At 32.1% G+C, this 23,360-nt stretch overlaps 1 long non-coding RNA gene across 2 annotated transcripts; it reads left to right on the plus strand.

Moving 5' to 3' along the window:
- Positions 1 to 7,027: 7,027 nt before the first annotated feature.
- LOC143243858 (uncharacterized) lies at positions 7,028 to 22,604 on the plus strand. Of its 2 annotated transcripts, none has more exons than XR_013024788.1 (3): positions 7,028 to 7,390; positions 17,241 to 17,296; positions 22,328 to 22,604. It is a non-coding gene; the product is annotated as an uncharacterized LOC143243858 (long non-coding RNA). The 2 variants fall into 2 exon arrangements; XR_013024792.1 differs by lacking the exon at positions 7,028 to 7,390 and adding an exon at positions 9,509 to 10,043.
- Positions 22,605 to 23,360: the final 756 nt, after the last annotated feature.

The following is a 23,360-nucleotide window of genomic DNA, read 5'->3' on the forward strand; positions in this document are numbered from 1 at the left end:
GGTCTGTGGTAAGTTTCACTCCCTCCCAGTAGGTATATCCACATTTAGCAAATCAATTTAGCTTTTGGATTGGTCTAATTTTCTCACTCTATAAAGTTTGCTCTTTCATGTTTTATATGTTCATTATTTGGTAAGTTGGATTATTATACTTCTTTTATCATCTCAGATACTTTAGTTTCAATTTGTGTTTTGTTTTTATGTTGTTTTTGTTTAATTTTTATATATGTCCATGTTTTGCAGGATCATTACAGTTTGAGTAATTATAACTTTAGCCACTTTTGTGGGTGTGTTGGCTCATTATTTGTACTTCCTTTCACTGTTGGCCCGGCATAGCCAAGCGTGTTAAGGCGTGCGACTCGTAATCTGAGGGTTGTGGGTTCACACCCCCGTTGTGCTAGGTGGTTAAAACAGTTCTCCAACCCCAAAGCTACTATTGTCCACAAATTTAGTTTTACCATAATTTCAGATTTAATCCCAGCATATGTATCACTGCCCCACTTTCCAGTTAAGAAAAATCTGGAACTGGGACTGATTCTCCATAAGTAATTAACTTTTCTAGAACTTGACTTAAATCTTCACATTCAATGAAGAAAGTTCACCATTTACAATGCTTGTAAACTGATTCATTAAACACCTAATGTCCTTTCTTTAATACAATATCCATAAGCAGTTTTGTTCATTATTTCATTCACTTTTCATAAAATATTTTAAATGAAGTATTTATTTCAAGTTTTTAGCCTTGAAAGCAAATTAATATATATATTTTTTAAACTTTTGGTTTGAGTTCAAATATGTATTTTTATTTCCTCCAAAACTATAAAAGCCTTTTAAAATCAATTTTCAATTTCCCAGCTACAAAAAGACACAAAACTGTTCATTGATGTGTCAACACTAACAACCAAGTTTGCTGTATTAATCAAAAAAGAGAGAGATTATAATTATGTCTTTTTTTGTATAAAGAGAATTCTTCCAATATCTTTGTGATACCACAGCCTGTAATGTGGAGACAGAAATAAAAATATATAAATGTTTCACTGTACAACTTTTTTTTCTCTTTGAAGAAACAAACTGTGATATCAAATGATATTGATGAACTGGATAAAACACACTGTTTAATTAAGCAACATTCCTTAATAACATTTCCATGAAAATCCTTAAGAGATAAAATAGCATGCAAACAAGACCTCATGTTTTGATAATAGACGAAATATTAATACCTCACTATCGTCTCGAGGAAATAGATCATATGCTGCCTCATCTTCACCCATCTAGCCTTCTACAGCTAAGTCTGGGTTGAATGTAAACATCTCTCTTCCACTGAGGTGTTTGAAGACTCATAACTATGAAAATTCTAGTTTATTCTTCAGATCAATATACTTAACAATGAAAACAATAAACATGACAAGTTTAAATATGGTCTGTGATAAATTTACATTACTATATATACACACACACTAGTAGAAAGTGAGTTTACAACAATAATCATCAATAAATTAATGTATTTATATTTGGTTACAACACTTATCACTTAGTTTAAACCTTAATATTCACAGAAACTAAGTACTGAAACTACACCATATTATAAATACATGGTTATAACTTCATGCTTTAGGAGAAGGAGTTCCAGCTATTGTACATAAAAACCATGCTTTGGCTTTTGTTGATACATTGGTTCATTATGCATGTTTAAAAGTTGCATCTAAAATATTTACTTACATCACCAGTTTAGTGCAATATTTCTGGACAGGGTGGTGCAGAATAATCTAACTGCTTATGTCAAAGTGACAGAATTATCCATTAAAAACTTTACACTTCCAACACAAAATATCCTTTCACTTGTATGTTTCAAGAGGATATCATGATAAAAAAATAACACCTAACCAACAACTGCTCCAAATAGGCATTAAATACTAAACTAGTTCCATTAAGACAAATAAAATAATGCTTTATATCTCTAGAATGTATCTTCATTAGCTTAACATTTTGCTATTACAGGTTTTAGGAGCTTGGCTATCTTAGAGCAGGGCTGCACTGGGATAGCTATTGTGTCCACCATGTGGAATTGAACCTCAGATTTCCTAACGTGAGATTTTTCAGAAGCTATTAAACATCCTACTAGTTCACTAATCCAGTTTCAAGTAGATTGGTGAATTTATTGAACACTGATAGCTCCTAATAATGTTGTAACAGCAAAATATTTAGCTAATAAAGAAACATGCTGGAGACACATGGCATTATTTACCTTAATAGTAGTGTCTCATAATAAACTTTATTGAATACATTTCAATTCTGATGTATTTTTTAAAAGTGTAGAAGAATCACTACAAGTTTACTTAATATATTCTTTAAATTCAATGATTTATTTTTGGTCTTAAAATTTAACATGACTTAATTCAAGCCACATGTGGTTAGACCTGTAGCGAGGTGAAATTTTGACTTTTTCAGAATTATCTGTTAATACTTTAAAAGAAGTACAAAAGAGAAGCTTTGGAACATCTTAAAATAACAGTTATCAACTGTAACACCATGATGCATTCTCATTTGATAAATAACAGTAATATCTCATTCACCAACTCATTTTACAGTTAATCAAAGTGGAGTAATTTATTCAATGAACCAATGGATTTCATATCACAGTCCTATAAAGAAATGTAATTGCAGTTTCAAACTGATGTAAAATTCTGTTTAGTTTTTTATAAAAAATAGATTAATGATTATTTAAGCTGCAAAGTGTCACTAATGTGTAAAAATTAAAATATAAGTTTACAAAATTATCTTCAAAATGAGACAAAATAATATTCACAGTGCAGTTTTCAGAAAGGCTATGAATTATGAAAAGACAGTTTGAGAAATTTAGAAACATTTATTATTCATTCTTCTTAATATACTGGTTTCTGTAAATTGAATTATTTCTTTTCATTAGTTATCAAGGAACTGGAGAAAAGGCCTCTCCTAATTCTTTTACATCTTAAAGACAACTTTTTTCTTACAACAATTATAAAACCTACCAATCCTTTCTCAGCAAAACCTAAGGTGGTATATGAAGTGCATTTTATACAAACAGTTCCTTCAATAAAATACACATCCAGAGTTCCACAGTGTTGTGATGATGTCAATCCATGGAAGTTTTTTGTTTTTTTTTTAAACATATGCTTTCATACATAATCTACAGTAAATAGCTGTGAACATAAACACTCCAGTTTTACAGTTATCTCACTAAATTATTATATTTAAACTTTTGGTTATTTTAAAGAGATATGAGTGAAATATAAATCAGTTTTTCAATGCGTGAACAAACCTCTTTATTTATTTGAACAAAATAAACATACTAGAACATTATTTAATAAATATTTACATCACAATATTTTGCAATTTCCTATCATATTCACTAAATAGTAAAATTGTACAATTTGATGACAGTTTTTTATTTGGTGAACATATTAAAAAATATGTTTACAAACACTGCAACTTAATAAAATCATAATGTGTTTATTAAAAAGTAAAAAATAGTAATTATAAACAGAGCATCAACAAAATAACTTTATTATGCTTTAAGCAATCTCAAGTTATGCAACCTCTTTGCTTCATACAATATACATTTCAGTGTATAGGTATATTATTAAACCTGATGATGACAAAATCTTTTCCAAACACTATACATTCATTATCATGTTAAACTTTTAATAAGATTTGTTATCAGTTCAACCAATCTTTAAACTGTATAAGCTTACTTACCTTATGTAAAGTTATCATATACTTTCTCTTTGAAGAAAATTTCTATAGCTTTAAAATATATATAATTTTATACATAAATACATTCAGAATTCACAATAAAGGGAACAGAAAAAAAACTTTACAAAGCTATAAAAAACAACCTATATTTTAACTTTATCAACACATGATAGTCTATGTGCTATATCCAACCATATTTGAACTTTCTTAATAACTGTTCTCATAGCAAGAAAAGCTATGGTAATTTTTTTCTAACTTCATTACCAAAATGTCTGGTGCACATAGCCTAGTTGCTTTGCACCATAAAATGCCAAGCTAACCAACCAACAATGAAAATCTCTGAACCCCTGCATTACACATTATAAATCTGAAAAATAATGCTAACTTTAAGGAAAACAAATCTCCATAAAGTCTAGAATGCATGTACACAGTTCATTTCTGGTAAAAAACCAAGGCCTGAAAATTTATCATTTAGTTAATGTTCATATTATTGTATTCATAAGTTAATGTCTGAAGCTACACCTGACTGCTATAGATTCTAAATAAACTATGTTCAAATAAATAATGATAAAGATAATTAATAGACCAATCAAACAGATATTGAAATCTAATATTTATTTTCAATACTATTGATTGTTTTTCTAATCAAATTAAGGGGGGTTGAAAACAGAGGAGGAAGAGTTAAGACCCCACAGATCTGAACCTACTTATAAAACATTAAATGATACAGGTATTAATTTAAAAAAAACAAAGAACAGCTAGAAGGGATGTGGTTTAAACTACCTTGATCCGTACCTTAAATTCATGCCTATTTAAATATAATATTAAACAACATAATCATTAATCTCTGAAAAATGTGTATGAAATTTACCCCTCTGGATCCCTTCACCTGCATTCTCTCATACAATACTGAAGAATACAGTTAACTACTAAAACTATATTTGTGCATACCCACCAGGTACCTGTCACAATCAGCAAAAACTTTTCAGGAAGCAAAACTTTAAAAAAAAATTGTTGTGCAGTATATATTCATCAGAATGTAAACATATGACCCTTAGGATATCCAAACAAAAATTAAATAAAATGTATCGTAAAGGAATCTGCAAAAATGTAAAAAATTTCAGTACATGAAAATAATCGTTCCTTCTTCTCCCTGCATAATCATATGCTTCTCCATTTGATTGAGGCTAATGGATAGTGAGCCTAATTCCTATACAAAAATAACTATACATTTAAATTTCATGCTTCATAAAATATGAAAATATTACTAAAGGGTAAATATATTTGCAAAGTAAAATCGTTTTGTGTCCTATTGCAGTAGTAGATAATGTTTGTTACCTAATTTTCCTAAACGTTGCAAAAGTAATTGACCAATATGTGTAACATGCTAACATAATGTACATAGACTTGACCTTCAAACTCTAGTTATACATTCATACCATTGAAATCTGAGAACATTACATGTGTGAATAGATACTTTCATCTACCGTCGTTTAAAAACAGGTAAATATAACTATGCAGTATCATTTGGCTCAGTGATAAGACTAAGGGCTAATCACGCTACAAATCGGGTTTCGATACTTGCGGTGAGAAGCGTACATATGTTTGTGTAGTTTTTCTGCTTAACAACAACACAACACTTTAATACATTACACTGGGTGATACATTTGCATAGTATGGACATTTTTCAAGAAGACGTAAATAACATTCTACCTCCCCTGCTGTGCCACTTTTTAGAACTATACGCCCCTACCAACACCATCCGCGAACTGCGAGCGAAAAGTATGGTTTGGATCTTTGAGAAACTTGTTGCTAACATGTTCCTCATCAACACGCTCATACTAATATTGCGTTTTAGTATCAGTTTATGAAACCAAGACTCACGTGACCAACTAGCCCCCACCATCCTCCTAATGTCAAAGGCTACATGACCGTATTACCAGTTTCAATAGACAAAAGTACCTTATAATCGCAAAACACCATTACACAAAATTTCTTATGTTCAAATATATGTATATATAAACATTACTTGAAGTTAGACAGAGGAAATTTATAGATTTACTTCTTAACTTTGAAAAATTTATGGACAGGAAACGTAAAACTAAATTTCAAAGTAGCAAATCTGTAGCAGACGAAGACAGAAATATACTAATTTTTTCGTCCTCAAATAAATCAGACGTGACATAATTTTTACAGGTAATAAAAAAGGTTACTAATAACACTTTAACCTTCAAGATGACGTCATAAGATTTATTAAAGTTGTTTGTTAGTTTGTAGTTAAACAGAAAGCTACAGAATGTGATATCTGTGCTGAGCCTACCAACCTGATTTTAAGCGTTACAAATCCAAAAACATGCAACTAAATTACTGGGTGGCTTATTGGAATTGGAGAAACAGTGAAATGAAATCAAGAAAAAAAAAGTAGAACGAGATAAAAAATTAAAAGATGACAAGAAAGTAAGAAAAAGCTAGTAAATTATATTAATAAGCAAGAAAATTCAAATATCAGGAAGAAAAGAATGTTTAAAAATGTAATAGGTGTAATACTAGTATCGTGTTACAGAAGTGTAATAATTCCTCTCCAGTTTCCGTGAGGCGAAAACGAGAGAAATATTAATTTACTGTCTTTATTGTTTCCAATAATTGATAACATATTAACCACCGAAAATAAGTTAAGTACAAATATATATATAATACGCTTTGCTGTGGATACAAAGTTTCAGGCAATCACCTTCTGGTATCTGTAACGGAACGCCTTCCAGTGGCTCAGTGGCATGCCTGCTAACTTACAACGCTAAAAACCGAGTTTCGATACCCGTGGTGGGCAGAACACAGATAGCCCATTGTGTAGCTTTGTGCTTAATTCAAAACAACTGTAACGGAATAGTAAATTCATAAACGAAAAAGTTCCTCACACTTAGCCTGATGTATAATGTGGAATGATGATTTAGGCACGAGCACTAACATTATTCAAATACCTAAATTATTTTAGGTTACTTTATTGGTGATTGAAGGGAACTTAACCTCCCATCCCTCCATTGATGTCGTATATTTATTTTAGTGCCTACGCTGTTTCTACATAGTTTACTTTTTTGCATGTGACGTATATTGTTAACTACGTATTGCTCAAGTTCCGCCTATTCTTGAAACTTGTAGCGAAATCTCTAAAGTGAAAAGCAACAATATTTGTTTGAAGAAGGCGCGCGTGAACAAAGTCGAAATTTCTAGAAACACGTGCGATTCTTATAAAAAGCCGAGAGACAAAAAACAGAATATTGGTGGTGAGATACAGTCAGTGTGCTGCAGGTCTAAGAAGGTATAAAGTCTTTTTTGATGACGAGAAACCTATTTGAAATAAAAATGTATCTCAGAACGGTTGGTATTGGTATTAACACTTTTACTGATAAGCAGAGAACAACTGGTAATCGGAAAAGTACAGAATTGGACCAGGAACGTCAACTGATTTCTAGCGTACCAACCGTTCAACTTTAGACGTTATTATTTCTACGGGGATATTAAATATCTTCGACGAAAGAAACGAATTAACCAGTTAAGACAGACGGCAACAATGTCAATTCAGAATAAACTGTTTTGGCGTGGACTTGAATCGTCGATAAAATATTCAGTTCCAAACCGGATATACGACTCCGTATTGTCTGTAAGTTTGTAACACTTGTACATAAATCATTTGTAATAACTGTTAGTAATAACCGTAATTGTAAATTGCATAATTTTGGTGTTTGTATATTGAAATATATTTACGTAAAGAAAAGAAAAAGGGAAATTGTGTGTATCAATCTTGTTGGTAAATAACAAAGTTAATATATATTAATTACTAATTTCAAATCGAACTTCCTATTATTTGAGCCAAACAGCTAAACAACCTGTAAAAATTTAAAAGTAAAATTGTTAAAATTCGTGAAAAGGAATCGTGTTAAAACAAAACAAAGCCTATTTTTAATTAAAAACGTAAATAACGTTAAATCCAATTTTTACAACTAGTTTACAGCAGTAAGAGTGAAAATAAAGTAACACAAATTTTAAAAGACATTCTGTAGCATAATTTTAATTATAACTCGCTAGGGTGACTAACAGGTTCGGCCTGGCATGGCCTAGCGCGTAAGGCGTGCGACTCGTAATCCGAGGGTCGCGGGTTCGCGCCCGCGTCGCGCTAAACATGCTCGCCCTCCCAGCCGTGAGGGTGTATAATGTGACGGTCAATCCCACTATTCGTTGGTAAAGAGTAGCCCAAGAGTTGGCGGTGGGTGGTGATGACTAGCTGCCTTCCCTCTAGTCTAACACTGCTAAATTAGGGACGGCTAGCACAGATAGCCCTCGAGTAGCTTTGTGCGAAATTTCCAAACAAACAAACAAACTAACAGGTTCAAACATCAGTGTTAGTCATCTGAAGTTGACCTTTCCAGTCCTGGTTTCGAGTTGTTTGACGACACGGCCGTTTTGTATGGAACTAGTTTTACTTTAATTCGTAAAAAGAAATCATGTTAAAACAAAACAGTCTAATTTTTGAATTAAGTACTTAAAAACATTTGTAAGGTGGACAGTGTTACCATCGTCAATGACACTTTCCGGCATCAGAGATAAACCTTGGGACAAAACATGTCTGAAATGGTGTCGTCGTTGAGAAATCGAAGTCATCCGAAATAAAATTATGATACGTAAGAGGGCAAACTCTGGCGGTTACTCAGAGCGTCTCCGTGACTAAAAAAAGTAATAAAAAGTTTATTGTATATAAGAGGATTTACACATCAATGAAATAAAAAAAAAATGATTATTTTAAAATTATCGCAAAATCTGAACCACTGGTTAATAAATACCTCTAATTCAACAACCACCGCACGTGCAATATTATGTATCCTAGCAACGTAACGGAAATTCAAAAAAGAACACAATAATTCGAATAGTGAGAAACGTTTAAATCTCGAAAGTGTTAGCACAGAAATTATGGATATTATATTAAGTGGAAGTAAACATAAAACAAACACATCTGATTCATAATTCTTAATAAAGATGGTAAAAACAAAATTATTTTACATTTTTTCGTTAAATACAAAATGGTTGTTATCTCAGTTGTTATATAATTAAGCCATGAATAAGAGAGCCCTCTTGAAAGTTTTTCCAAACAAATTATTTCGCGAGTTTTTTTGTTTTTTTTTCTTTTGCCGATTTGTGGTACTTGACTGCTAGTTTGCGGATCCTAGTGTTCATTTTGGGCAAAGTCTGTAAGGATTCCAAATAGGTCAGAGGGGTATTTTTTGGTAAGCGATGAGCTATTCTGATCACACGGTATTGTAATGATTCTAATTTGTTCATGATATTCTCTGACATGTTACATGTGACCATATATATATCCATATTCGATGAGTGGTCGAATATATGCCTTGTAAATGGTGAAAATGGATTCAGCAAAGCACCTGATATGGGTGCCTCCGATCCGTCGTGAGAATTAGATACGTTGCTCGACTGATTTACGAATTAGACTGAAATGATCGGTCCAGATTAATGACCTGATGAAGGTTACTCCCTAAAATTTAATAGTTTCGTGAATGTAATGTTAGTATCGAGTAATTTTAATGTAAGTCTGTCTAGTTTTTCCACTTTCTCTTACGCTGATGATAGAATGAAAGAGCCTGAGTTTTATTGGAGTTTAATGCGACACGCCACCTATTATACTATGCTTGCACTGCGGCTACGGGGCCGCTTGAAGTGTTCTAAATAGTTACGTCGTCTGCATATTGAGAAGCGCGTATATGTGTGCTTGGAGATCGGAATGTTATTACATAAATAATATAGAGTAGTGGGCTAATGGCAGACCCCTGCAGGAGGCCAGCCTTAAGTACAAACGGGTGTGAAAGTGCCTGATTCACTCGGACCTTAGCCTGTCTGTTACTTAGAAAACTTGAGACCCACCGAATGATCGTGTGTGAGATTTATAGACTGTGTAATTTAAACTGTAGTTATTCCAGATATCATCAAATGCTTTTTTAACATTTAAGAACGCTGCTACTGTCATGTGTTTAGATTGAAAGCTTGAAATACAGTTTCGGCAAGTCGAACAAAGTGGTCGCTAGTTTGTCTCTGGTGTCGGGCTGCGTTTTGAATGTTATTAATGATATTGTTAGTTTCTAAGAAAAACAATGTCTGCTCGCGAATATTTTTTCAAACAGTTTACCTGTGAAATTCAGGAGACTTATTGGTCGATAACTAGCGGGATTCTGTAAGTCAGCACTAGGTTTAGGGATTACCACTATAAAAGCTGATTTCCAGTAGTTAGGGAAGTACCCCGTTGATAGGTAAGTTGTATAAGGTAGTTAAGTAAACTACAGATGTGTCCGAGAGGTTCTTTAGAATAATATTTTTTATTTTGTCTTCACCCGAAGCAGTGTTCCCGAGTTTTGTGATCTGTGATTTGACTTCAGCACACGATATAGGTCGAGTTATATCATCGTGAATGTGAACTGCGGCGTTAAGTGTGCAGATTTGGATTGAAATAATTCGTTATTATTAAATATGAAATTATTAACTTCTCGGTAGTGGTCAGGGTCGAAAGGTGGAAGGTTTGATGTCTGAAAAGCAGTCGAGATATTGTGCAAATAAACTGGCTTTGACTAAGTCGGTTGTGTCACGTATTTAATAGAGTTAACTTGCAGCTTAGAAATGTTGCATATTGATTTAAACTTTTTCCAGAACTCAGCTGGGTCTGTTTTACTTTCGTTAATGGAGATGCAAAAATTCTCCCAGTTGATTTCTTGTGGACAGCAACATTTACTGACACACACCGAGGTACACGGAGAAGAAACACGCAATTCATAGCACAAGTATCTATAAGTGAGATGATGCAATACTAAGCAATATGACTTTACCCAACAAATTGAAAAGTGTATAGCACTTAGAATGGCTTTTGATTAATTAACTTTATTTTTATTTTTATATCATTAGAAATAAAAATGATAAATATGTCATTATATCATTTTATTACTGTAATGAAGTGTTGGTGAGCCGTATCGCAACTAGATTGGCTTTTGCTCAATTACGTTCTAATTTTTGTTTTTATAATATTAAAAAATTATCTTAATTTAATAAATTTTTAGTGAGCCAGATAAACCGAAGTCGCTGGACAGATACGGCTAGCGGGTCGTAGTAAGGAGACGCACACAATACTTCGCCCGTACATAACAGGTTTACCTTCCAGCCTATTCTGAATTCTAACTGACTTAATTATCACCACCTACAGTTCATAATATTAAAAATAAACAAATATTTTAACAATATTTTGGGTCTAAAAAAAAAAAGGCTCAATCTTTTTATGGAAACATTTTAACGTAGAAACGGTTAGGGTTATAATTACATCAAACGCCGTTTGTAATAACCTTCATGATGATAATATTAATATACACAATAATATAAATATTTTCAGGTTAATACAAACTGAAGAATAGTGAATTCTATTTAAGAATTATCCTTTCTAATGGTTTGTATTTATATCTATTAAAACGTATTTACTACGAATAAGTTTGTTTTATTAAAGAATAAACCAGGCTCTAAAACACTTCCTGTCGCTGAGATGACCAAATATAAATACTCGAAACAACATTCTCAACTTAAACAAAGTCTGGTTCATGGACACGATTCTCGGTCACATAATAAGTTTCACTGAAAGACAACAACGCTAAAATCAGAGGTTTGATTCCCCTCGGTGGGCTGAGCTAAAGGGCCCGGCATGGCCAAGCGCGTTAAGGCGTGCGACTTGTAATCCGAGGGTCGCGGGTTTGCATCCCCGTCGCGCCAAACACGCTCGCCCTTTCAGCCGTGCGGGCGTTATAATGTTACGATAAATCCCACTATTCGTTGGTAAAAGAGTAGCCCAAGAGTTGGCGGTGGGTGGTGATGACTAGCTGCCTTCCCTCTAGTCTTACACTACAAAATTAGGGACGGCTAGCACAGATAGCCCTCGAGTAGCTTTGTGCGAAATTAAAAAACAAACAAACAAACTGAAAGACAAAGAAATTTAAACCTAAACGGAAACTCGACTGGGAAAACAATACTTAAAATGTTATTCGCTATGACCAATTAAATGTTAGTAAAAAAAGCGCTTGAAAGTTCTTAACAATCATACAGGCTAAACCAATAAAATCTCAAACTCAACGTTCGTCAAAGAGATCAAAACTTAATGCGCTATTTATGTTGGATTGTTATAAGATTGTTTTCAATGTGTGTGAACTTTGTCAAGTGAAAATATTTATATGAGTAAAAAAAGAGGTTAAAGTCGCTTGAGCTTTTATTACTGATCGGGCTGGCTTGTCCTGGTAGCTACGGTGCACGACTCGAATTCGGCGAGTGGCAGGTTTGAATCTGCGTCAAACATATTCCTTTTTCAGTCGTGAAAACATTGTAAAATGACGATTAATCTTACGATTATTTTATAATATATTATCCAATGAATTGGAGGTGGGTGTTGTTGACTAGCTGCCTTCTTTCTAGTCTAATACTGCTAAATTAGGGACGGCTAGCGAAGATAGCCCTCGAGTAGCTTTCCGCGAACCCACCCCATTGCGGTATCACGACATTTTTTTTACTGCCGGTCAGTTATCTACCACACTAAATGACTACCGGTATATTTTACTGTAATCAAAGAAAATCATTTCCCAGAACATTGAACGAGTTAGGTAAGGTCAGCTAAAAACACAAGGGTGAACTTATTTATTATCACACTAAACTTGATGGAAAGTAAAATTGTATTACATAGTAATTAAATTAGTTGTTGGGGAAAATTATCAGTATGTTTGCACACACATTTTATGACGTGTAATTTTCGTGTTCAGTTTTTTAGAGGCGGTAATGTTGGCTTTTATGGTATAACAATAATATAATTCTTATACATGCAAAAAATTTTTAAATCAAATAATTAATGATGCATCCTTTTGTGGACAGCAAAACGTCGTAGAACCACTCATTGTTGACCTGACGTCTTTTTAACATAAATAATAAAGATTATTACACGTATAATCATGAACAGTAAGATGTGTTTGTACATTAGAGTCCGGATATGTTCATGTAAACTGTACAAATTTAATGGTATTAAATGTATGGACAATATTTTCTTAAACATAATCTTCCTTGAAAATGACGGAATACTAAAGTATTCTGAAGACGTCTGTTATGAGTATTAAAACTTTAATTAAAATAAATAGCCATATCAGAAGTATTTTATATACCCTTTCACCTCAAGCTTACCCTCACTTTGTTTTGAATTTCACACAAAGCTACTCGAGGGCCAGCCGTTGCTAATTTAGCAGTTAGTCATCACCACCCATCGCCAACTCTTTGGCTACTCTTTTACCAACGAATAGTGGGATTGACTGTTACATTATAACGCCCCCAAGGCTGAAAGGGCGAGCATGTTTGGTGCGACGTAGATTCAAACCCGCGACCCTCGGATTACGAGTCAAACGACGTAACACGCTTGGCCATGCCGGGCCTGCTCTTAAGTGCATGGATTATCTGTTATGTTTGAAACTCTTCGATGTGCCACTAGGCACAAACGAGCATTAGACCTAGAATGGTGTTGAAGAGATTTTAGGTTTTGAAAATCTCATATGCTCAAAGTTAGCGGAACATTTGTTTGTTGGGTTTTTAAAACATCATAATATTTACAGGTTATTGTAAATTTTGTTTGAAAATTTCGCAGAAAAATAATATTTGAAAACAAATGCAGTTTCTTTAGAATCCAGTTTTTATTTTGTTTCATAATTCTGAATCCATTAATCACATTTTCTTTGATGATAAAATCAACATTTCTACTTAATAATAAAACGTGGGAAAATTACATAGTATTGAAGAGGACACGTGAACATATCGAAACTAGTTTAAGTCTATCTGCTAATATTTTGTCCAAGAAGTGTTTTTGACGTTTACGTGGCTAGAATACACGGCATTGTGTAATTTGGATTTGTAAGGACTCGAGTAAACAGAGTATAAAATAGCTTACTTATACTAAAAGGAGTTGATATCCAAATCCTCGTTAAATTAGTTTCTCCCATTGTAAGATGGATTAAGTGATATATTGTGCTTGTATTTTCTTGTATGGACAGTGTTCTCAATACCTGACGAAGGAATAAAGACTTATAAGCCCTCAAGATCCCCGTTGATATCCCACTCTCGTAAATTAATGTACTTACAGTAAAATGTTCATTACTTGCAACTAAATAGATGTTACATTTTTGTAAAGTAATATTACTACTTGGAGTTCATATAGTATAACTGTTCTTATGCCTTAAAGAATCCAAAGTTAAATAACGAATATTTACGTTAATGTCAAACGTTTCGTACAATACCATCATTGAAATATAAAAACTTTATAGTTTGTCAACGCCTAGTGTTTACAAACAAACAAACGAGTTTATGCCCTATGAACGGTTGTAGGTTTCTCAACTGAATAACTGAACTACTGTTTTAAATGGAGCTGGAGAGAAGCAATGTAGTTTATTATGTCAATCAAATAACTATTTTCAGTAAAAACAGAAATATTCACGAAATGAATTATAGTGTTTCTTTATGAAAATGAAACTAACTGGTAAAATAGTTTTGTCTTAAACGATCCTAAGATTACGTAGTTTTAGAAAAAATGTGACAGTTAATTTAGATTTGTTTTCTATTATTTATAATAAACATTCGTTATTTAACGTACGTATATGCTCTTTGACTCTGAATAGTTCATATGCAAAATGATTTTCATTTAATTATCTTGTAGTCTTCACAATTTATTTATATAATCTGTAAAACCTCTTAAATAAATATAGTTATTTTGAAAGAAAATGTTTATATTTTATTTTCAGTTTTTTCAATTATATCATTAATTCTATCTTATGAACATAGAGTGAACTCAAATGATTAAATTTAAGAAATGAAAACATGTACATAAATTTTAAATGTTCTTATAATATTTTGTATTTTTGTCTTTTCTCATAAGCGTAATTTCAGATCTTTTTATTTTCACTTATAGTTTATTTTTAATGTTCTTTTTCAATATTTTAATCTTATTTTTGATGCAGGTATGCTAACTTGTTCCTGCCAACGTTCTATGTAGTTATTACTTGGCAAAGGTCGTCCGCAAATTCATTCACAAAGCTTGCGCACGCGAATGCCATCTTGCTCAGACATTTCTGCAAGTCAAACTACATCAAGTTGAATGTTTGCATTAAAAATAAAAATTAAACACAAGTAATACATAACTAATTAATATATAAACATAATACAAATATTTATCAAACTAATACATATAAGACGAGAAACACTGGCCAAACACTAGATACACTCTGAGAGAGTTTCTGCATATAACAAATACAGTACAATATCTTTATTTATTTGTATTAAATCATACATTTTTATTTTATTAGTTAGCATACATTTATTACACGTAGTTTTCAAAATACTGTTAGTCCTTAAATAAGTTTCAGTCAACTAAGAATAATTTTTCACAATGAAAGATCGATTCACTTTTACTTAAATCTGTGATATGTGTAAAATTTCATTATGCACTAATTATTGTATCGAATATAATGTTTTCAAACATAACTTGAAGTAATAAAGCTCTATGTTCCCAGGAAACACCACGTAGAATGAATCATTCACAGACATCACAAAGGTCTAATTCTTATTTGACAAAATGTATTCCACCAGGCACGTCCTTTATTATACTTATTGATATATTTTTCTGATTTTTACAAGTATCTGCTAAATACCACCACACGGAAAACGGAAATTGTATCATGAAAATGGTATGTGAGAAAGTTAAAATACATTATGTCGTATATTACAATACAATATATTTTTAATCACAAAATCCACAGACCGATAAACATTATCGACACGTCGTATAAAAATATTCAAAATATAAGAGACAGTACAGCAAAACAAGTAGAGAGTAGAGTAAGGATATACATTTGTTCAGATAATTTGGATAAACCAATCAGTACAGGCTTACAGAATAAAGATCTTTTTTCATCTGAAAAGGTTTTAACTAGCAGCAAAAGACTAAATCAAAGTAAAAAAGACATACTATTAAATGATTTATTCAAAATTTGAGTTACTACACTGTAATTACCTGTAGAAATCACATCAACCATTAGTACTGTTCAACAATGCTACAAATAATAACAATGACCTTGTTATAGTACTGGCCTCAGTACTGCTCAGAAATAAACCAAAATATAACAGTATTAGAAATTACCAGCGGACCACTATTCACGTTTATGGCTAAAGACTTGCATACTTCATATAATGTGACAGTAAGACCATTCGGTATACAAGGCACTTCTACATTTGAAGGTCAATTAAAGTCTCAAATACAAGTAGTGTCTTCAGAAAATTTCAGCTGTGTAATATATAAATGTCCTTCACGCCAAGACAAAATGACACCAAAATTCAAACATGAATCAAGGAATGGTAATAAAAAAACGACATCTTTGTGTGATAATTTTTACCAGCGAAAAAAATACTTTTCTCGTCACTGGCACTTTTGTTTTTCTTAATTTTGCGCAAAGCTGCTCGAGGTCTATTTGCGCTATCGGTCCTTAACAATGGGAAGGCAGCTAGGTATCACCACCCACCGACAACTATTGAGCTACTCTTTTTACCAACGAATAGTGGGATTGCTAGTAACATTATAACGTCCCCACGGATGCAAGTGCGAGCATGTTTGGTGTGACAGACATTCGAACCCCCGACCCTGAGTGCAGCGCCCTAACCATTTGACCTGTTACTGGCAGAAATGAAAAATGTTATCCTGAATTTCATTAATATGTAAAAATCATATGTGTGGGTTGTAAGTCGGGTGGCTTAAATAACCATTTCAAATATTCGTCAAATAAATACTTATTTTCTAATTTCAAGACAGATCAGGAAACCAAAATTCATGAGGTAAATTACTGTTGTAATTCAATTGAATAATTCTGTCAATTCTTGTTTTAGAAAGAACGCACAATTATAAATTTATACTTTATAATATAAAAAAATTAGACTGAAATTTTATCCTGTATGATCTTATTTGTCTAGGAATGAAACACGAAATTATTATAAATGACTTAATGGAAAAATGTGCTTATGGTTGTCAAAAGTCTGAGAATTAGAATAATTGACAATTAACATTTTATACCTACGTCTTTATCATTTGTTTCCAAAAACTTTTATTTATTAAAATAAATAAAAAAAATTCTTCTTATCTTTTCAAAATAACTTTAAGTCAGAAGTATAGAGAACGTATAGTGGATGCCAGTTTTTCATTATCGTGACACCATGTTAGTATTCATAATACAAAAATTCCTGGATTGTCACTTTCAGCAATAAGTGGAAGAGTACATCTTTGACTTTCCAAAGTAGATTCACAAATAAGAGGGAAAAAACACATCAATATTTATTTTTTATCAATTTTGGTTGTTCTCTTGAAAATTGTGTTGAAATTTGCATTTATCGTTTTTTATTTTTATCTTTAGATACTGTCGATGAAATGTAGGTGGTGCTGTCTTCAATCCAGGGAAGAACCAATAATGTAAGTTCGTTCATGTATACGACTGTTGTTCCTGTATATGTGACTGGATTCAGATGGAGGTTTATATCATTACGGTCGATTGCTCTCGTACCTATTCAGTAATACTTTACCACCAAAAAAAATACAACAAAGTAAATATTCAATGGCTAGATTATGTACAAAAGCCCAGCGAAGTAAATATACCACTTGTCCATAACTGTGGAGAGAAACAAATCCTGAATTATGGAGTAGAATGCTTCTGCGTGGAATAAAATATGTTATACGAGTTTTGCGAGTGCCACTAACATGGCTGTACTAAATATTATGACATTGACACAAAGAATGTAGTTCTAAATGGACCCATGTGGTTTATTTGAAATCGTATATTTGATAAATAGAAACTATCGAAAACTTTAGGATACGAGGTCATAACAGTACTGGAGATAATGTTTAAGAACATGAAGTCTAATTATACAGTTTTAATGTATTTCTTTAGGGATCAGACAGTACTTTCATGCCTTGATCTACCAGGTGCCTTTTATGGAGGGAGATGCAACGCGACAAGAGCTTTATGAAATATTTAGTGCAACAGAAAACAATTTTAAGATCAAGGAATTGATGTCGGATATGACGAATACTCGGGACGATATACACTCGTTGCGTTTTATCTCATACCCCATCTATCTTCCTCAGATTTTTACTTTAACTTAGTGAAATATGCAAATTGAAATACGTTTTGGTAATGCTTTACCCAATACTATAAATGTTCTAAGATATGCAGAATTTCATTCAATTTTAGAAGTCTGTAAGCCTACAAACATTGTATCCGATATCTAAAAGCTATGAATCCATTATAAATATATTTCGTACTCTCAGAACATTTATATACATAACAAAGTTTGAGGGCATATATTCACCAGTTATTATCAACCTGACCATGCAGGAAAACAGTTATAATCGTCAACCTGGATCTGAGTCATAAAGCCAGTAGTCACTACAGGGTTTATGTTTACTTTCGATGAAATTAAAAAGTAGAATATTTTAACCCATAAGGATAACCTCCATATAATCTAAAAATAGAAATCTTCGTGAAGAAGAATTGTGAAAGGTGAACCAAGACGTACTGTAGTTCTCAGAGTACGGACAATATTGTATGTACTATTTTTATTATCGTGGTCGACGCGTCGAAACATAAACCCCTGTATAAATTTGGATCCCACAGATATAATGATATAGTTGTTCATGATTTTCTTGTGAAACGTTGTCAAGTGAATACGTCCTCGATAACATTAGTGTTAACAATAGACAACTGGTATTTGGTACTGAATATTTATTGTCAGTCCATAATTATAAATACAGTGGTTAAGACCAATGTAAGAGTTGAGTGTTTCCAGCTGTTACATGTGTTGAGGAATAAACCAACTAACAGTAACTTTCAGGAAGGCAAAACGAACAGTATCAGAATAAAACGTAATGAAGTTAGTTACAATGTGCCTACATAATATGTTCACTCTGAGGATGAGGAACTGTTGAATGGAAGAAAAACCAAAGGAGGATATAGTTATATGTGTACAATAACCAGTATGTTAAAGGAGAAAAGAGTAAGATTATGCTACCCAGTGACACACATGGAGTGACAGATTAGACAATGTAATTAAGATAACTTGCAGAGATGCAGTTAGTTATAGAATCATTTACTGAAAAATGCCATAAGTTAGTTTTATCACAGATACTGGCAAAAATTAATTGTAGTGATGAAGCTATAAATATGTCACTAGGGTTAAGGACAAGCAAATATTCTAGTTGACTTACGGGATCAGTTCAGCCGATACAGGGAGATTTATTGTAATGGATGATTTACATAGGGTAGGGGTGGCTTGCTTGCTAAGGTTATTAACTCAACTGTAAGAGAAGATTTAGACTAAGCCTAAACAATATTAAGGATGAGGAAAACTAAATGGAAAACGAATAAGAGACAAAGAAATGTTTTAGATATGTAATAAGCAGAGAAGGAGTTATAAGGATAAGTTTAATTGTTACTATTGTAATACTAGAAATATAAGAAATGAAAAAGATAACTGGCAGGAATAGACGATTTTTACATTGAAACATGAGTAACGCTAGATGATTTTGATATAGAGGTTGTTTTAATATTGAAACATGAGTAACCCTAGATGATTTTGATATAGAGGTTGTTTTAAAGTAGAGAGTTTCTGGCTATCTAATACAGATGGAATATTAAAGAAGTTGGAGAAGACTGACTGTACATTCAAAATGTAGGATACATCCTGTTGAAATTGAAAATATTAAAGATAATAGTATGGAGATTAAATCCATTACAGTCTGTATCAGTGGATAGAAAGGAAAAATCTATTTAGTGGGAATTCCTTAGAGACCACCAAGTGATGCTGATGTAATTAGTCAGAATCTCTACAATGCTATTAAGATTTAAGTTGTTAATGAAGTAATAATTTTGGATGATTCTAATTTTAGGCATATATTTTGTGAACTGCTGGAGTCAAACCATGAAGACAAATGTTTTGCAATCTTTTCATGATTACTTTATTTACCAAATAGTCAAGGAACCTATCAGAAACAATGCTATTTTAGATTTATTATTAATTTCAAATATAGAAATGATGAAGAGGGTTGGAGCTGGAAAACATCTGGATGCAAATGATAATTGGTTTATTAGGTTCAATGTTTTGCTGCAAGTGGAGATAAAGGATAAAAATATTTTGGTTACAAATTTCAAAAAAACATGTTTTGAAAGTATGGAACAATAATCATCTGTTGTTAATTGGTCAAATACATTATGTGGCAAAACTGCTCAGATGTGGAAAATTTTTAAAGATAATTTTCTCAATATTCATGTTAAATATATTCCTCAGAGAAAGAATTGGGTAACTGGAGGTAAAAAAGAGCAAGTTGGCTCAGAAAGTTTAATAGATAAAGTAAAGCATCATAAATTAACATGTATGACAAGAGTCGCACAAGATCATGGAAGATAAAAAATTATGAAACAAGAAATTAGAACATTATAAAGGATGCATGATAAAATAATAACTGGAAATTTAAAAAGTAACAGTAAAGATTTCCTTCAAGGGTATTATAGAGAGCTTAGTATATCATGATTATGAGATGGCTGGGTTACTAAATTTTGTTTTTCTTTGATTTTTATTTATGAATATTTAAGCAGTATTCCACGTTTTGAACAGTTTATAAATGTAAACAAGTTTGAACTAACTTGCTGAATTAATTTTGAACTGGTTGAGAAAAACATTAGAAGATTGAAGAAATGACAAGACACTTAAGTCAGATCACATTCCCCTAATGGTTTTGAGGAAGGTTAAAGATTGGATAGGTGGAACATTTACTACTATTTTTTATCAGTTCTTAAATAGTTGTCAAAAACCAGAGGACTGGAAGTTAGCTAAGGTATATTCTCTTTTCAAGAGAGGTAACACAAATTGCCTCAGTGAATGTAGACCAATTAGTTTTACATCAGTTGTGGGAAAAGATTTGTAAATTCTATAAAAATAGAAAATAAACGGGAGATGAGTTTTAATTATGGAAAGTGAAAAATATTACATGTGAGTGTTAATAATTTTATTGTAGTTTGAATGGGAACAGCCATATCAATATCATTAAAGAAAAAGTTTAATGATTGATCAGTCTCCAAAGCCCTCTAAGTAATGAGATGTTGCAAGTGATAGGGCAAATAAAAATTTAATTGTAGCTACAGAAATACTGAATACAAGTCTAAAGAGGTTATGATTTCATTGAACTTGTCACAAGTTTGGTAAGATTTGGAATATTCAGTTCAGTCTTGGGCTTCTTACCTTAAAAAAGATATTGAATTGTTGGAAAGGGTTTTCACAGAAGGTTTCTGGTGCAGTGTCTGAGATGGAGGGATTGTCATACAAGGAGTTATTAAATCTTCTGAAATTGCCTTCTCTTGCTAAAAGAAGAGATATGGTAGATCTGATTGAAATATGGTACACAAGTTTTGACAGAGTAGGAGTCCTATTCAGCTCATACAGTTTCAATTTTCCAAGAGGGTAGTTACCTTCAGATGCTCTATGAGTAGACAATGTGCATTTAACAAAAATTCTTTATAAGTATATGAACGACAATGGCTGGCTGTAATTCTTAAAATAATTTTAATTTAGTTTAGAGGACGGAACAGCTGAGACGGACAAATAGGTTACATGCTGTTCCAAAAAGTTATTTTACTAGACGTGTCATGTTCTTTATGACACCACCTCTCCATCTGATTCCTACACACATCTGACTCCATATTGCTCAAGAGCTGGAATAACTAGTTATGTCTATTATCTTTTGTTTTTCATAACTATTAGATGAAGTTAGAAGTTGCATGGAAAAACTAAGCATATAATGAAAGTTAGGTTATACAAAAATATTTTTAATAGACAACTGTAAACTGGAGTTTATAATTTTTGTTATGATTTGAGTACAAAGTTTCTGTATGCAATGTTCTATATAACCTACATTTTCAGGATAATGACGAGAGTTACATATTATAAGAAATATTTTTCTTATACTCTATTCAGATTTTGTTGTTTTTTGTTTGTTTATGTTGTTTTCAATTATGATTTATCTTTAAAGTACTGTCAACCACGTAAGGTTTGTTGCTAAAGACAGTTACATTGTTTAATTATTCTAGTTGTAGGGACTAAAACTGTTTAGTCTCAGTAAAACTTTATACAGAACTTAAATCTCTTCTCGATTGATTCATCTATAACTATTCTTCGTATAATTCTACGGGTATGATTCTGTTTATTAAACAATAAAATTTTGTAACGTACATATAACACAGTAAAGAATACAATTTAAGTTTATTTTACATCCGTTGTTTCTCAGTATTAATCTTTAACTCATAGTATATATACACAGATATTATGTTTAATGATGTTGGAAGACCCAGATGGCGAATCAACGATGGTAGATGAACTTTTTGTAAATTTTTAATTGTATTTCCATTTGGACTGAGGTAATATTGTCAACAATACTTTGTTCTTTTATTATTAGGTCGTTTATTTCTCCGATGTCTCTTTCATTTACACTGAATCTGTCCACCTCTAAAATTTCATTACCTGCATCAAGAAACCCAGAGAGCAAAATCAATGTTTCACAGTTCTCATGAGGGTTACAAATATTCCTGAAACCAACAAAACAATATATATATATATATATCAATAGTGAAATATCTGTAGTGAATTTTCATTGTAATTGCATTTTACCTACCCAACTAAAATTCGTCTTTTAATATCTAACTTGATTTGTTCGACTATGTTAGTGACGCGAAAATCAGGTGTTCCATTCCCCTCGGTGGGCTCAGCAGATAGTCCAATGTGGCTTTGCTATAAGAAAAACACAAACACACGACTATGTTAGTGAGGTTAGCACACAAATAAGAAATAGCTTAAAATATTATCTATATAGAAAAACAAAATACATGAAAATTTAGATTGCATTTTTTCTACAGGTAAGGATTTCTCAAACTAAAAGTTCAATGTTTTTAATAAATTAATCATTTATCAATTATACTGAATGTTATTGAACTATCTTTTGGCAGAAAAACAAGTAATAACGCATTGTGGCTTAAAGCAAAATCAAATAAATTAAAAACATGTGGAACAACAAATTACAATTATGTAGGTGTAAATATCCCACTTCTTTTTATGAATTTTGTTCTATAACTGTTAGTATTAAAACGTGCCCTGGAGAAAATGTGTCATTATTAACCATGTTCAATTTCACATCCTTATTCCCTGACATATCTCTCAAATTACAGATATTTTTTTCAGGCTTTTAACTACTGAAGAGAGACAGTAGACAAGGTCATATCGAATAATTTTATGTTTTATCCTGTTGAAAGTGTTAAGTGAACAGGTCTTGACCTTAGAGTTAACAGAAAAGGAAAGTGGACCACGTGTATTTTAGTTCACTGCCATAATACTTCAACCTTTGAGGCTGTGGGTATGCTTCAAGAGTGAAAGTCAAATCAGTTATTCGGTCAGAAAATAACGTTTTCAGAGTTGGATTGTTTATTTGGATTAAA

This window comes from Tachypleus tridentatus, chromosome 1 (genome assembly GCF_004210375.1).
Source record: "Tachypleus tridentatus isolate NWPU-2018 chromosome 1, ASM421037v1, whole genome shotgun sequence".
In the NCBI taxonomy this organism is placed as follows: Eukaryota; Metazoa; Arthropoda; class Merostomata; order Xiphosura; family Limulidae; genus Tachypleus; species Tachypleus tridentatus.